This window comes from Protopterus annectens, chromosome 8.part0 (assembly GCF_019279795.1).
Source record: "Protopterus annectens isolate FY-2018-M chromosome 8.part0, PAN1.0, whole genome shotgun sequence".
Lineage (NCBI taxonomy): Eukaryota > Metazoa > Chordata > Ceratodontiformes > Protopteridae > Protopterus > Protopterus annectens.
In genome coordinates, this window is record NC_056741.1 from 1855259110 (window position 1) to 1855273206 (window position 14097).

Sequence of the window (14097 nt, forward strand, 5' to 3'; positions counted from 1 at the left end):
GGACATGCTCCACTTAAAGAAATCACAATCCCTCCAAGCTACACACTCTAGAGACCTAAACCTTGTCACCACAATAAACAGAACATGCGGGAGGGATAGATTCCTGTCCCAGAGACTTCCCATACTCTGGAATAAACTACCTATCTATATCAAACAAAGGTCCTCATTAGCACTCTTCAAGAAAAAATCTTGATGATTGGATGGGAAATAGGAAATTCATCCTGGGGATCACCTCTGTGGCTCTGCTTGACAGTGGCACATGAAAATCATTTTCTTGGGTGGCAAAAGCCAGGGTACCTTTTTGGCTGGGCTTGTATAGGCCCCAGGGCCAATAGCCTAGTATCTACCTATGAACCTATGAACCTATACCTCTCAACTGTACAGATTTACCCAGAACATGCAGATTTTGGCCTCATATTTTTGATCTGTTTCCCATAAAATTGTGTTTTTTGGCAAGTCACTGGCAAATCATAGAGGACTGAATTCAGAACATAATGACAAACACATGAGATTCAGATTTCATACTCTTCAGAAAATTCATGCTGGGGGGCGTGGCCAAGGATGAACACAGGATAGCAGCAGATTTCTTTAGCTCCACCAACTTAACTGCACTGACAGGAAATAATTACTTTAAAAATCAACTTATGAAATAATTTTCTTTCTAAATACGTTTGGAATATCAGTTTCTTGAATAATATCTAAAAAAGAAAGAACATTTCAATAATTTTCCTGTCAGAAAACATCTTGGAAATTTCTCTGTCATCACCTCTGTTTGAAATGAGTTCCACTAAGACAAATTCTCAGGATTCCAGCATCAAGAAAGAGCTTCAGTCTCTGATATCTACTATTCAGCAACTTACTACCAAAATGGACAAACTGGATACTAAAATTGATAACTTCATAGAAAAAACTACAAAACAAATAGATTTGTTACATCAAGACTTGCAACAACAGAAGGCTCAGATTACAGGCATAGAAGAGTCTGTTAATGATATGGAGAATAGAATCCAGGAAGAAGAAATTAACATTGAGTTTTTGCTGAAGCAGAACACACATCTACAAACCAAACTTGATGACCTGGAAAATAGATCTAGGCACAATAATATTAGGATTTTTGGACTGCCAGAAAATATAGAAGGTAACAATATTACTTCTTTTTTAAATACTTGGCTTCCCAAAACTTTAGACTTGTCAGAAGCATTTTCTTTTGGTATTGAAAGAGCCCATAGATCCTTATCTAATTTTAACTCTAACAAAAAGTATCCTAGATCAGTTATAGTAAGATTTCTATCATCTTATGACAAGGAGATGGTACTAAAATCTGCATGGGCTAAAGCACCTGTTAAAATTAATGAGGCATCTGTGTGTTTTGACAATGACTATTCTTCCTTGGTAATAACTAAAAGAAAAGTTTTTCTGCCCTTAATAAGAGAGCTTAAGAAAGCACAGTTCAAAACCTACCTTTTGTTTCCTGCCAAACTAAAAATCTTTTTACCTGATGGCCCTAGATTTTTGAAGACTTGGACTCTGCTTTGCTGTATATTAAAAAAATAAGATATTGGATAAAATAGAAGATATGGAATGGGCTAGCCCTTCGTTAAAGAGGATGGCAACAGAAACTTCTTGGAAGACTTCAGAGAAGCAAAAAAGACTAAAAAACAAATGACATGTTCTATGTTTTTTTTTCTCTTTCTCCTTCTTAATCTCTTCAAATACAGTTACTGCATCTCCAGAAAGCCACAAATATTCTAAAAGATTTATTCAAAGTTATTTTCTGTGTGCAAAGAACTGTTTTTGTTTCATAAATAGTCAACATCTCTGAGGAACAAATAACAAGCTATCAATCAACTTGTTTATCTTTGTGATAAAGAGACCCAAGGTTAGTAATTTGATACATTTTCTTTCTCTTCATGTTTTAAATAATGGCATTCTTTTTAAACTATGCATTTAGTGAGGGGTGGGGGAGGGCAAGGAGAGAAGTATGATGAAAAATATGAAAAAGTGAAATAATAACTTATTAGATTTAAAAAAAAAAAAAACTATATATGCTGTTTAAACACTGTTGCTAAATATTATACCATGATTCTATTGCTTATACATGATTACAAATAATATGCAATGATTTAATTACAAATAATTAGAACTAAAATAGTTGTAAATAATATGTTTCATATTTATCTTTATTAATATAAACAGCAAGTAATATTTCACTGTAGATACTCTTTATAACTTCCTTTTTTTCTTTTCTCTTTCTTCTCTCTCTCTCTCTTTATTTTCTACTCTCTTTCTTTTCTTTTCTCTCTCTCTCTTTTTCTCCCATATAAGTACATTGACATGCTTCTGATAATACTGATACATGTATATAATGAGATTTGTATAAGAAAATGAATTGGGGCATAAAAAAATTAGTTGTATTATATGTTAATGACTGTAGGCTTAGTTTCACTGTCATAGAGACTGTAATGACTTGTAAAATACTTCGCGAAGGTTTTGCACTGTTTAGTTTCATTTGTATTGCTAAATGAATGTCAGTCACTTGCATTTATTAAAATTCCCACCAGAATGTTAAGGGAGACAATTTGGGATGTGGGTTACCTCGTGAATAGTGTCCTCGAGTTGTTTTAAAAGCTTCAACACTCAGAATACACGCAGAGAAGCTGAATGCAGTCATTTTGAACTTTGACCCCTGGTTTCACACTGACACATCGCAGATTCAAGAAGAACACTCTACCAGGAAGTAGAACTGCTGTAAATGCGACTGTGTGATGAAAAACGAACTCTATTACATTTAAATGTGAGTTTTTTTTTATAACAACTTACTTATTTAAGATGTAATTTATAAAATATGAAAGTTATAATGATTTTGAATGATTCAGTATGCCATAGTAAGCAAGTGAGATATTTTAGAAGGCATAGAAGGTAAAATATATATACACATTTTTGAAAGCTTACATGACTGCAACATATTAATGTATATAAATACTTATGATTTAAACATATATAATGTTATAAATCATTTGACTTATCTAATTGACAAGCATAAGTATCATTATGATTTTATCTTAGAAGAAATTGTCATGTGACATATTTTAAAGCAGCAGTTCAGATATATAAAATACAGATGGCTTTCTTCACAATGATTTAAGTATATCTGGGAATTTACATTGCTGTGTAGTATGATTTGTAACCATATCTATGAGTATAAATATTTTATTTAACTGGCAATAATAAGTATGAGAAGAAAGCTTTGGTGCAAGTAATTTAAAGTTTTTAAAACTGTTAACTGCATTTCTATGACAGAAAATAGGAATATCCTAATATATGTAATGTCTGAACCATAAAAGCCTAAGTTATTGACTCTAAATGAACATAAGAACTTATTTTTACAAACTTTTAATAAACTAATATGTAGATATGCCCCCTTTTTTTTTTTTTTTTTTTTTTCTCTCTTCTCTCTCTCTCTTCTTTTCTTTCTCTCTCTTTTCTCGGTTCCCATTATCAAGTTTATTAGAATGCTATTTTGATTATAAATGTATTGTACTAAATAGATGTACATAGCAGTATGAACTGTTTCTAAATGTTCCTATTTGTTTATATGATGCTGATTTATAAATTGTTTAGCTTTGTCTTACTAGATAATCTAATTAAAAGAGGTTAACTTTAGTTAATAATAACCAGTATTAAATTGATAAGGTGGCAGCTGAGGTACTGCTGCTTAGGATAGGGGGATAACTTGAGTGGTATGTGCTACTCAAAGTTGGAGTTTTTAACTCCAGGCTGGGTGCAATGTTTAATCCTAATTTTATTTTCATCTGTTTATTGTTGTTTGTATATAGTTCTGACATCCACAACACATTTTATAAACTCATTGCCACTACAAGTAAAAATGAAGTTTATACAAAATCCCATAAGATTTTCAACAAATACAGCTATATTTAATGGTACACCTAAAGGAGGAGGTATAATATCACTTATTTTGTTAATTGTTATTCTGATTATAAGTTTTATATGTTTAAAAAAAGCCAAATGATTTCTCCAAAAGGAATTTCTTTAAACATTAATGGACTGAATAACCCATGTAAAAGGGCAAGTTTAATGAGATACATTAATTTACATAAGGCCAACTTAGTATTCCTTCAAGAAACACATCTCCTGAAAAAGGATATTGATAAATTAGCCACTAATAAATATACAGTCTTAGTTAGTTCAGAACACACTCAGAAAAAAAAGAGGAGTGGCTATTTTATGGAAGAAAAGCATGCCCATACCTAAAACTATTAAGTCTTATGAAGATGATAAAGGAATGTTTTGTATGGTTACAATACAGATTAATGGAAAGACATATACATTAATCAATGTATATTGGATACCAGGAATTGGCATTAATACAGTGAAATACCATCTCAATAAGATCATATCATTTTCTATAGGAGATATTATTTTAGCAGGTGACTTTAATTGTATCCTACATGAAAAAGATACTACTACTATAGGAAAAAGGAAAATTACATCTAATGCAAAACATTTAAAGGATTTTGTTAATTTATATCATTTGAATGATATTAATAATCAGATAGATTCAAAATCATTACCATACACTTTTTTTTCTAACAGATATAAAACTTATTCAAAAATAGATAGAGTCTTTATTTCTAACCAGATGGTAACAGAATTAATTAATTCTAAAATCATTTTGTGTCCTATATCAGATCATAATTCAATTGTCTTTGAGTTTATGATAAAAAGTACTTACAATGTTCAGATCAAAAGGATACCAGCATACTTAACTCAACTAAAAGACTACAAAGATTATATACTTTCAGAAGTGCAACATTTTTTAGACATAAATAATACACCTGAAGTCTCCATTGTTTATGTTTGGGATGCTTTAAAATCATACCTATATGGACAAAGTATCAGATGGTATAATAATAAAAGGAAATCTTGGGACAAGGAATTATTAGATATTCAAAGTAAATTAGACTCATATAAGCATAATAATAAAGAAAATATTATGGACAAAAAAGTTATTGAAGAAATAAAAAAATTAAATGAGAAATACAAAGAAATTTTAACTCATAAAGTTAAAATAACATTAGAGAAATACAAGTTTTTGTCTTACTCAATAAGTCCCAAATACTTACATAGACTTAAAAATAAAACAAAAGGTTGAATAAGCAAAATCATATCAAAGAAATTTTCTCTCCAAGGAAAAAGAAGAATGTTTCTAGTTTACCAGAAATATTAGATGAATTTAGAAATCACTTTCACAAAATTAATCATAATAACATTAACATGGAGCCTAAAGATAAAATAAAGAAATGTATAACTACATACATGAATAAAAAACTTAATAAACAACAGACTAAACTATTGGATCAAAATATTTCATATACAGAGGTTGTTACACAAATAAACAAGCTTAAATCAAACAAAGCACCAGGTAATGATGGTATTATACCAGAGATCTATAAAATTCTTTCCAAAAGTACATACTCATTAATACATAAGGTTTTTATTTTGGCCCAAAATGAGTTAACAACTCCCCCATCTTGGCAATACACATTTATTTCGCCAATTTTAAAACCCAATAAAGACCCAACCAGATGCACTTCATATAGACCTATCTCATTACTTAATGTTGACTATAAAATGTTTATGAATATTTTTGCTGATAGATTAAAGACAATCATCCCAGGCATTATAGATATAGACCAGACAGGTTTTATTGTAAATAGAAATACTTTTGATAATATAAGGAGAACTTTAACGTTAATTGATTTTGCAAATAGGAAAAAGAAAGATTTAACATTTATTAGTCTCGATATAAGTTCAGCATTTGATTCAGTAAGTTGTGACTACTTGTTTATCTTACTGAAGTGCACAAACTTCTCAGATGCATTTGTAAATCTAATTGAACATCTATATAAAGGAGCACTGGCTTACATTAAGATAGGAACATATGTCTCACAAAAAATACCCATTTTAAAAAGTACAAAACAAGGGTGTCCACTCTCTCCATTATTATTTACTTTAATAATGGAGCCTTGGGCTAATTTGATCAGAAACAGTACTGATATAGAAGGATTTGATATAGATGAAAATACAATATCTAAAATTCAACTTTTTGCAGATGATGTTCTAATTACATCAGCAGGATCTAATTCTTCTATGCAGTCCTTATTTGATAAAATGATGAATTTTAAAAATATCTCTCGTTTAATATTCTATGAAGAAAAAAACTAAAATATTACCAATATATACACGAAAAAAATGTCCTCATTAGTGATTTTAGCAAATATATACCCAACTCAGGTCAGATAACATACTTAGGTATAATATTAACTAAAGATATCAAATCTATTATACATAATAATTATAGTACCTGTCTTCTTAATATACAAAATCTTTTCAATAGCTGGAATAATATGTTTTTTACTATGGAATAGAGACTTACAATTATTAAAATGATAATATTCCCTAAGATATTATACTTAATACAATCCATAATACTCCCACCTACAAAAATAATTATTAAGAAATTGAATTCACTAATGTTAAATTTCTTATGGGCACCTAATAGACCTAGGATTGCATTAAAGAAACATACTAATAGCTGGTCTCAAGGGGGCATTTCATTTCCAGACTTTAATTTATATACTATCTCTTCTATTATAAAAGTTATTACTTTGTTAATAGATCAGTCATATGTTGCAAGATGGAAAGATTACTAGGAACTAATTAGCATTCACTTCATGAAAATCTCTTTAACACATAAAATATTATTGTAAATAACCTCATGTTATGGTTACTAAAAGAATTTTGTACTTCACCTATTACACCAAAATATATAGTTAGTTACCCATTAAACATTATTATCAGTTATCGTAATTTTATATTCATGCATCCTAAGTATAAGGAATGGAATTTTATTCTATTTCCTATAATGTATACACAGGGTATGCTTTTGTCAACTACTTCTGAAAGAACTCTTTTAGTCACAGAAAATGATCTAAAGTATTGGTATCAGTTGCTATCTGATAATAAAGTAAAAAAATTTAGACTTCTTAAAACAAGAATTTGATCTGAGAGAAACTTGTTGGTTAGAAGTTCAGACCTTTAGACAACATCTTATTAATAAAATTGATTTAATGTCTATAACAGTTAAAGAATCTATTCCGATACTGATTGATTACTTGATATTAAATTTACAACATAAAGTTTCTGATAAAGGTAAGCTTTCATACATACATAAAATTATCAGAGAAGAAACTTATTACAGTGTAGATACCTATTGGAATTATTTCATTTCCATTAATGGTGAATCACCAAAACAACAAGATAAACAATATATATTGGAATCTGCTTATAAAACTACTTCCATTATTTGGAAACTTTTTACTTGGAAATTTTTACATAGATCCTTCTATACACCTTTAATGATGAATAAAATAAATAATAAAGACAACCTATGTAAAAGATGTAATGTAGAAATTAATGCTGATTGGGCACATATGTTTTATGACTGTATAAAATTGAAGGAATATTGGAAGTTAATCAATGATTTTTTGCAGACCCTTTTTACAGATAATTTCATTATTTCTAAATCACTTATATTATTCAACACTCCTGTTCCTAAAAGTGTTAAAAAAGTTAAGCTTCCCTTGTTATGGTCTATTCTAGCAGTGGCGAGAAAAATAATAACCAGAAATTGGATTTCAGATACTCCTCCTTCGTTTAATGAATTTAAAAATGTTATGACTGAAGTGTGTCATATGGAATTGATGACAATAAAATCAAGAACTACTAGAAAAAACATCTTATTATATTATATGGGATACTTTACAAAACCTGTTAAAAAAATCTTGGTTTCAATAGCATGGCATTTTAGTTTAATCAATTGATTTGATTTGTAGTGGATGTCTTTGTAAATACTTTGGTTATTTTATTGAATGTTATAACTATTTATATTTTAATTACTTGTATAAAGTTGTTATGCTATTTATTTTGTATGTTAAAAACAATAAACTTGTTTAAAAAAAAAAAAAGAAAATTCATGCTAATGCAAAATCAGTTATTCTACCAACCTTTTTATGTTTGTAAGAGCAATATTTAAAAACTGTCCCTATTTTGAGGCCTTTGTCCCCACCATTATTTATAACTTTGTCCAGATTTCTTGCTCTAAGAGGTTAAGAGGTAAGGTCTTCAGGTTTCTGATTCAGATTCTGAGGAGTGTGAGGGTCTTGTTAGTCCCTTTGAGTGATGCTCTTTTTCTGAAACTATTCACAAAATGAATTTGTTGTTTCACTGGGAACATAATGACATTCCACAGTCCCCTGAAGAAGTAAGATGATTTATTACAACTGAATTTTCCAGAACCTACTCTAATTCATCCTGTACTATCAGCACTGGATGATGTTTTTGTCACAGCCTGTAACTTGCTTGACAGCCAGCCTGCTGCCATGAAGAAACCAGGTAGATTGCATATAAAGTTCCTCAGTCTTAAATGTTTTTATATGCTAATCCCAGATCAGGCCCAGCAGCTATTGCTCTAGTGAACCTACCTGCTTCTAAACATCCAGTTAATACAAATCCTAAACCTTCTGACAAGGACAGGAAGGATTTAACTAGATTTGTGAAAAAAAGTGTATTATACCATGACCCCCAATTAATATTCCAAAACGTGCACGCTGATTGGCCAGCGTGCACGTTGTAAATCGACTTATACTAATGGAAAAAGGTCCGGTCGCCCGGGCTTTTTCCATTAGTATAAGTCTCTTTTAAAACACTGTTTTGCTATGTTAAGAGAGTTTAACATAGCGACACAGGTTTAAAAAAAGCAACGGAGATATCCGTTGCTTTGTTTAAAGCTGTCTTGCTATGTTAAACTCCTTTAACATAGCGACACAGTGTGTAAAAAGCAACGGAGATCTTGCTTTCTCCATTGCTTTTTTTTAAACCTGTCTCGCTATGTTAAACCCATTTAACATAGCGAGACAGGTTTAAAAAAAAAAGCAACGGAGAAAGCAAGATCTCCGTCGCTTTTTACTGTTTCGCTATGTTAAATGGGTATAGCATAGCAAGAGAGCTTTAAAATAAGCAACGGACATCTCCATTGCTTATTTTAAAGCTGTCTTGCTATGTTAAACCCATTTAACATAGCGAAACAGTAAAAAGCAATGGAAATCTTGCTTTCTTCGTTGCTTTTGGCCACAGCTCTGATGTATTGCGTAGGCATGCACAGTACATCAGAACTGCCGCGGATACCAGACAGCTGCGGAAGGGCAGCAAAGAGGCATTATACAATGCCATTATTTAAGAAAAGTAATTATTTCTTTGCTTAAATAATGTCATAGTATAATAGCAATAACCCACTTCTGGGTGTGGGTAATGCCGGATTTACCCACGGTTGTCTTTGTTTGGTCACGCCAACCGTGGGTAAATCCCGCATTACCCACACCCAGGCATGGGTTATTGCTATATTCTGCAACACTTTTACTTTTAGAATTCTCAGCTATCAAGCTCATGTTAAAGTTTGTCTCTTTTGAGAACATGAGGAATTATGGCATCTGTTTTCTCTTCTAAGGAAAACAAACGTCTCTGTGTAACATAACTGATTCAGTGTTTCAAACACCTACCCATTGTTTGAAATGTAGTTATTATTCTGGTGATACCATTTCAAGGGCTGCTACCACTGGAACTGTCATTAAGAGGTTTGCTTTGTTCCATACTCAAAACCTTCTAGAGGATATTAAAGCTGAATTTTTGAATTCTCACTTGGACAGATAGTTTTTGGATCATCTGCTGCAGAAGTCCTTACGTGTGGTATGAGAGGTAAACTGATTGAAAGAATTTCTCATTTTTCAGTCTTCCTTCCCCAAGTTTGCCAGGGGATTTAATGCTACCTGTCCAGCCCTTTTTCAAAAAAAAGAAATGAATAATAATAAAATAAAGAATACATCAAGTTGCTTGTAAGCAAATGTTTCAAACGCAATGGCAGGGAGGTTCCAAAAGAAAGGAGAAACTTTCCAGGATAAAGGACAGTCTAATATATCTGGTTGATGCCTGCATTCCCCCTACCACTCTTACAAACCCTCAATCCTTCCAGAATGTCTGAACCTCCATTTCCCTTTTTGACAATGGATAGTTTCAGATAGATGGGCTCCAAAAGCATTTCACCCAAGTTGCAGATGGCAGTGTGAGTGTCTTTTTCTTGTTCCAGGGATTCCTCCTCATCCTTCAGACCAAACTTCTCTTTTCCCCCTGTCATTTAGCATCTGCTGTCTTTGGGCAGGGGGTGATAAAAACAGTGCCTCTTCCTCAACTACAAAAAAGGGTTTTATTCAGGAATGATTTTGGTCCCAAAGAAAGAACGATCATAGAGACCAGTTCTGAATCTTTCCTTTCTAAACTTGTGGGTCTGAGTTAAAAATGTTATCCCTCCTCAACTTTTTACTCTCATTCCCTATTTGAGTTTGCTGATGACATTAGATTTAAAAGATGCATATTATCAGTCCTATAGATCCAGATTTCAGACATTTCTTAAGTTTTTTGTGTCTGAATCACAACATCAGTTTTCTGAATTACCCTGCTCCAAGGGCATTCGCAAAGTGTCTAATTGCAGTGATAGCCTACTACAGAAAGCAAGGCAAGGCATTCACATCTCTCCATATTTATATGACTTGCTTATCTTTGCTGAGTTTTTTCAATGTGTTAAGAATAATTTTCTTGGGTGGTGAAAACCAGGGTACTTTTTTGGCTAGGCTTATATAGGCCCTAGAGCCAATAGCCTAGTACCTACCTATGAACCTATGAACATATGTCATTTGGGTGAGTGATCCTCTACACAAACTGGGTGCCAGGAGAATATACAAAAGCCTTGTTTCACTCCATCTCATTGGGTTATTTTCCTGTGGTATCTTCATGATATCTCTTTTTTAAAAAAAATTTCCAGGAAAAGTAACTCTGTATCTAGATCTATTTCTGAGTTGTTGTGCTCAGACTATGGCCTTGGTGAGGAACTGTCTCTGGATTTTGGGTCTCTTGGCTCTGATTCTTATGATACCTCTAGCAAGATTCCACTTGAGAAAAATCCAACAGTACCTAAAATCAGTATAGTCCCAGATCCAACATCCCCTGATATTCCAGACATTCCAAATTCCTCGTTGGGATTTTGTGAGAAGGGGTACGATTTGGTGGAGAGACCATATCTTTTAAAATACAGGTCTCCCATTTTCTCTTCCAAATCCAGGACAATCTGCCACAAAAGACACCTCAGACTTTATTTGCTGAAAAGTGTTTATGGATAAAATGTGGAGGGTCTTTGAAACAGAAAAGGCATAACAAAAACACATAAACATAAAAGAGGTGTTTGACACTTATAAATGCTCCCAACTCAGTTGTCTTTGATCCCCAAGACCATTACCAGTATTTATAGACAAAACCATGATATGTATATAAACAAATGGGGGATGCCAGAACTTACCCTCTGTGCAGCTTGACCATGGTAGCATAGGTTATGACTTTTCAGCACAGTGTCAGTCTACAGGTATCTTATATACAGTTAGCAAAATTTTGTATCAGACAAGCTGAGAAGGACCAGGACAGGCCCATACCATTATAAACTAAATCAGGAGGTCTTCAGACACTCTTCCAGTTGTGGGAAACAACTCAAAGATATCTTTTTACCTACAGTCACAACAATCAGTTGACAAGGCTCGGAAGACAGATGCTTTTCTTTTCCTGGATAACAATGTTCCTGTATGCTTTTCCACTCTTTTCATTAATATCCAGGGTAATTCTAAAGATTCAGCAGGGATCTGCAAAGGTCATTGTGGTGACTCCCTTCTGCCTCAGGTAAGAGTGGTTTTCCCTTCTCCAAGCTTCCTCATGGACTAGAATTACTCACACAGGACAAAGGGTGTTTGATACATATTGCACCGAAGCAACTAGATGTCAGGACAATAGACTTTCAATACTTTTTAAGCATCTATTTTCTGAGATGCTGCTAATAGAAAATCAAGCAAAATCAAGCAAATGGGAGAGATTTTCTTACTTGGTGTCAAGACAGGAAACAGCCCTTTTTCAGGTTAGTGCTTCTCGGATTTTACATTATTTGTGTGACTTACTGTCCTCTGGTCTTATTCATCCATTAGGGTTCATTTGTTGATAATTTCAACTTGCCTACCCATGGATCCCCCACTTTCAGTGGAATTTCATGTGAAAGTGCTTTTGAAAAAGGTGTTATATGCAAAGCCTTCTTGAAAACAGGAGGCTCCTTCTTGAGATTTTAACTTTGTGTTGGAAAAAACTTCTTCTTTTGAACTGGCTCATCAGGCTGACTTTAGGCTCTTAACATGAAAAACAGTGTTACTGCTTACTCTGACCTCTGCAAGAAGAGTATCTGAGTTGTTGGCTCGTATGGTTGCTTAACCTTATCTCATTTTCCACAAACCAGAATTTTCTTGAGAACTAATACTTAATTTATGCCTAAAGTGTATCCATGTTTACTTTAAGACAAATTACCTGTCTCTCAGAATTCTTTCTAGAACCTAAAACCAAGGGAAAAAGAATACTCCATACCCTGGATGTTAATAGGCAACTCAAGTACTACCTTGACAGGGCAAGATCTTTTTGGAACTCCAGTCATTTCTTCATTTATTGTGAAGGCAAGAAAAAAAAAGGACTGCTTGTGTCAAAACAAACTGTTTTCAAGAGGTTGTCTAAAGTCATTACCTTTTGTTATACCCACAACTAGAAATCAATTTCAACCAGTGTCAAGGATCATTCTTCCAGGGCCTTTGCTTAATCTGTGGAAAGATTTGGATTCTAGAAGGATTCTGGAAGCAGCAATGTGGTTCTATGTGCATAGCATTACAAAGCATTATAAATTAGATACCTTCTCCAGGTCTAGGGCAGGCTTTGCTATGGTCATTCTCTGGGGATACTAGACACTCATTCTTCCTTCTTCCAGTTTGTCTAAGATATAGTAATTTACCCAAATAGCTAAGACTACTACAATAGGGATCGATATGAAGAAAATAGTGAGAGATAAGATGGTGGCCATCCTGTGAACACCATGTCAGCCTGACTCCTACAAAAACAACATGGACACAACAAAATTAAATCAGCACAGAAATGGTCAACTAAGCTCCAAAATGACTTTAAAGGTTAGCTTAACCACTCACTAATCAGAGGGCTTCAAAAATAGTGAAAAAAAAACAAACAAAAAAAGAAAATACCAAACAGATAACTATGAAGAAACTTACCTCCATGGTACAGATGATTTCCCAGATGATACTCTGATGCAACAGTACACAAAATCGAGAAGCCTGACATTACCAAGGGGACTATCAGATTGGCAAATGAAACTGAAACCATGGACTTACAAATATCTAAATCTAAATATTCAGCTATATTCTCTCCTGAAAAGGAAATCATTTCCATACGACCGAGAGCTACCAGACAACCAGACAGCCAAAAGGGCATACGTAAACTGAAAATGGAACATCTTCCAAACTTGGAAGACTTCAAAATGACACTACAAACATCACAAACAGTAATTCAACAACTACCAAACCAGCTGCAAACTTTTGGTAACAAAATGAACCAAAAAACAGAAGCTAAAACATTAGAAAACAAAATAAAAATGAATCAAATATTAGAAACATCATAATCTAATACTAAAAATATTCAGGAACTGCAACAAAAAATCCTAGACCTAGATGTAAGAAGCAAAAGAAACAACATTTTGGTATGAGGAATACCTCAAAAAATATGAACAGTCAAAACTAACTGAAGTTTTACACCAAATTATTGGCTGTCTCCTTGAAAACCAGGCCAAATCCAACCAGATTGTTACTGAGAGAGCACATCATGAACAAAGAACACCACAGTCACTGGATAAACTGAGACAGGTATATATGAGTGTCTTAAGTTAGCAAGATGCCTTTAAAATCTCATTGGCTGCCAAAATGAAAAAGCACTAACATGGAATGGGAACAAAATTACCTTCATCTAGGATTTGCCATACCAAATTAAACAGGATAGACAGAGATTTTCACTGTTTTGTGCATTTGTGATCACAAGAGGGATCGA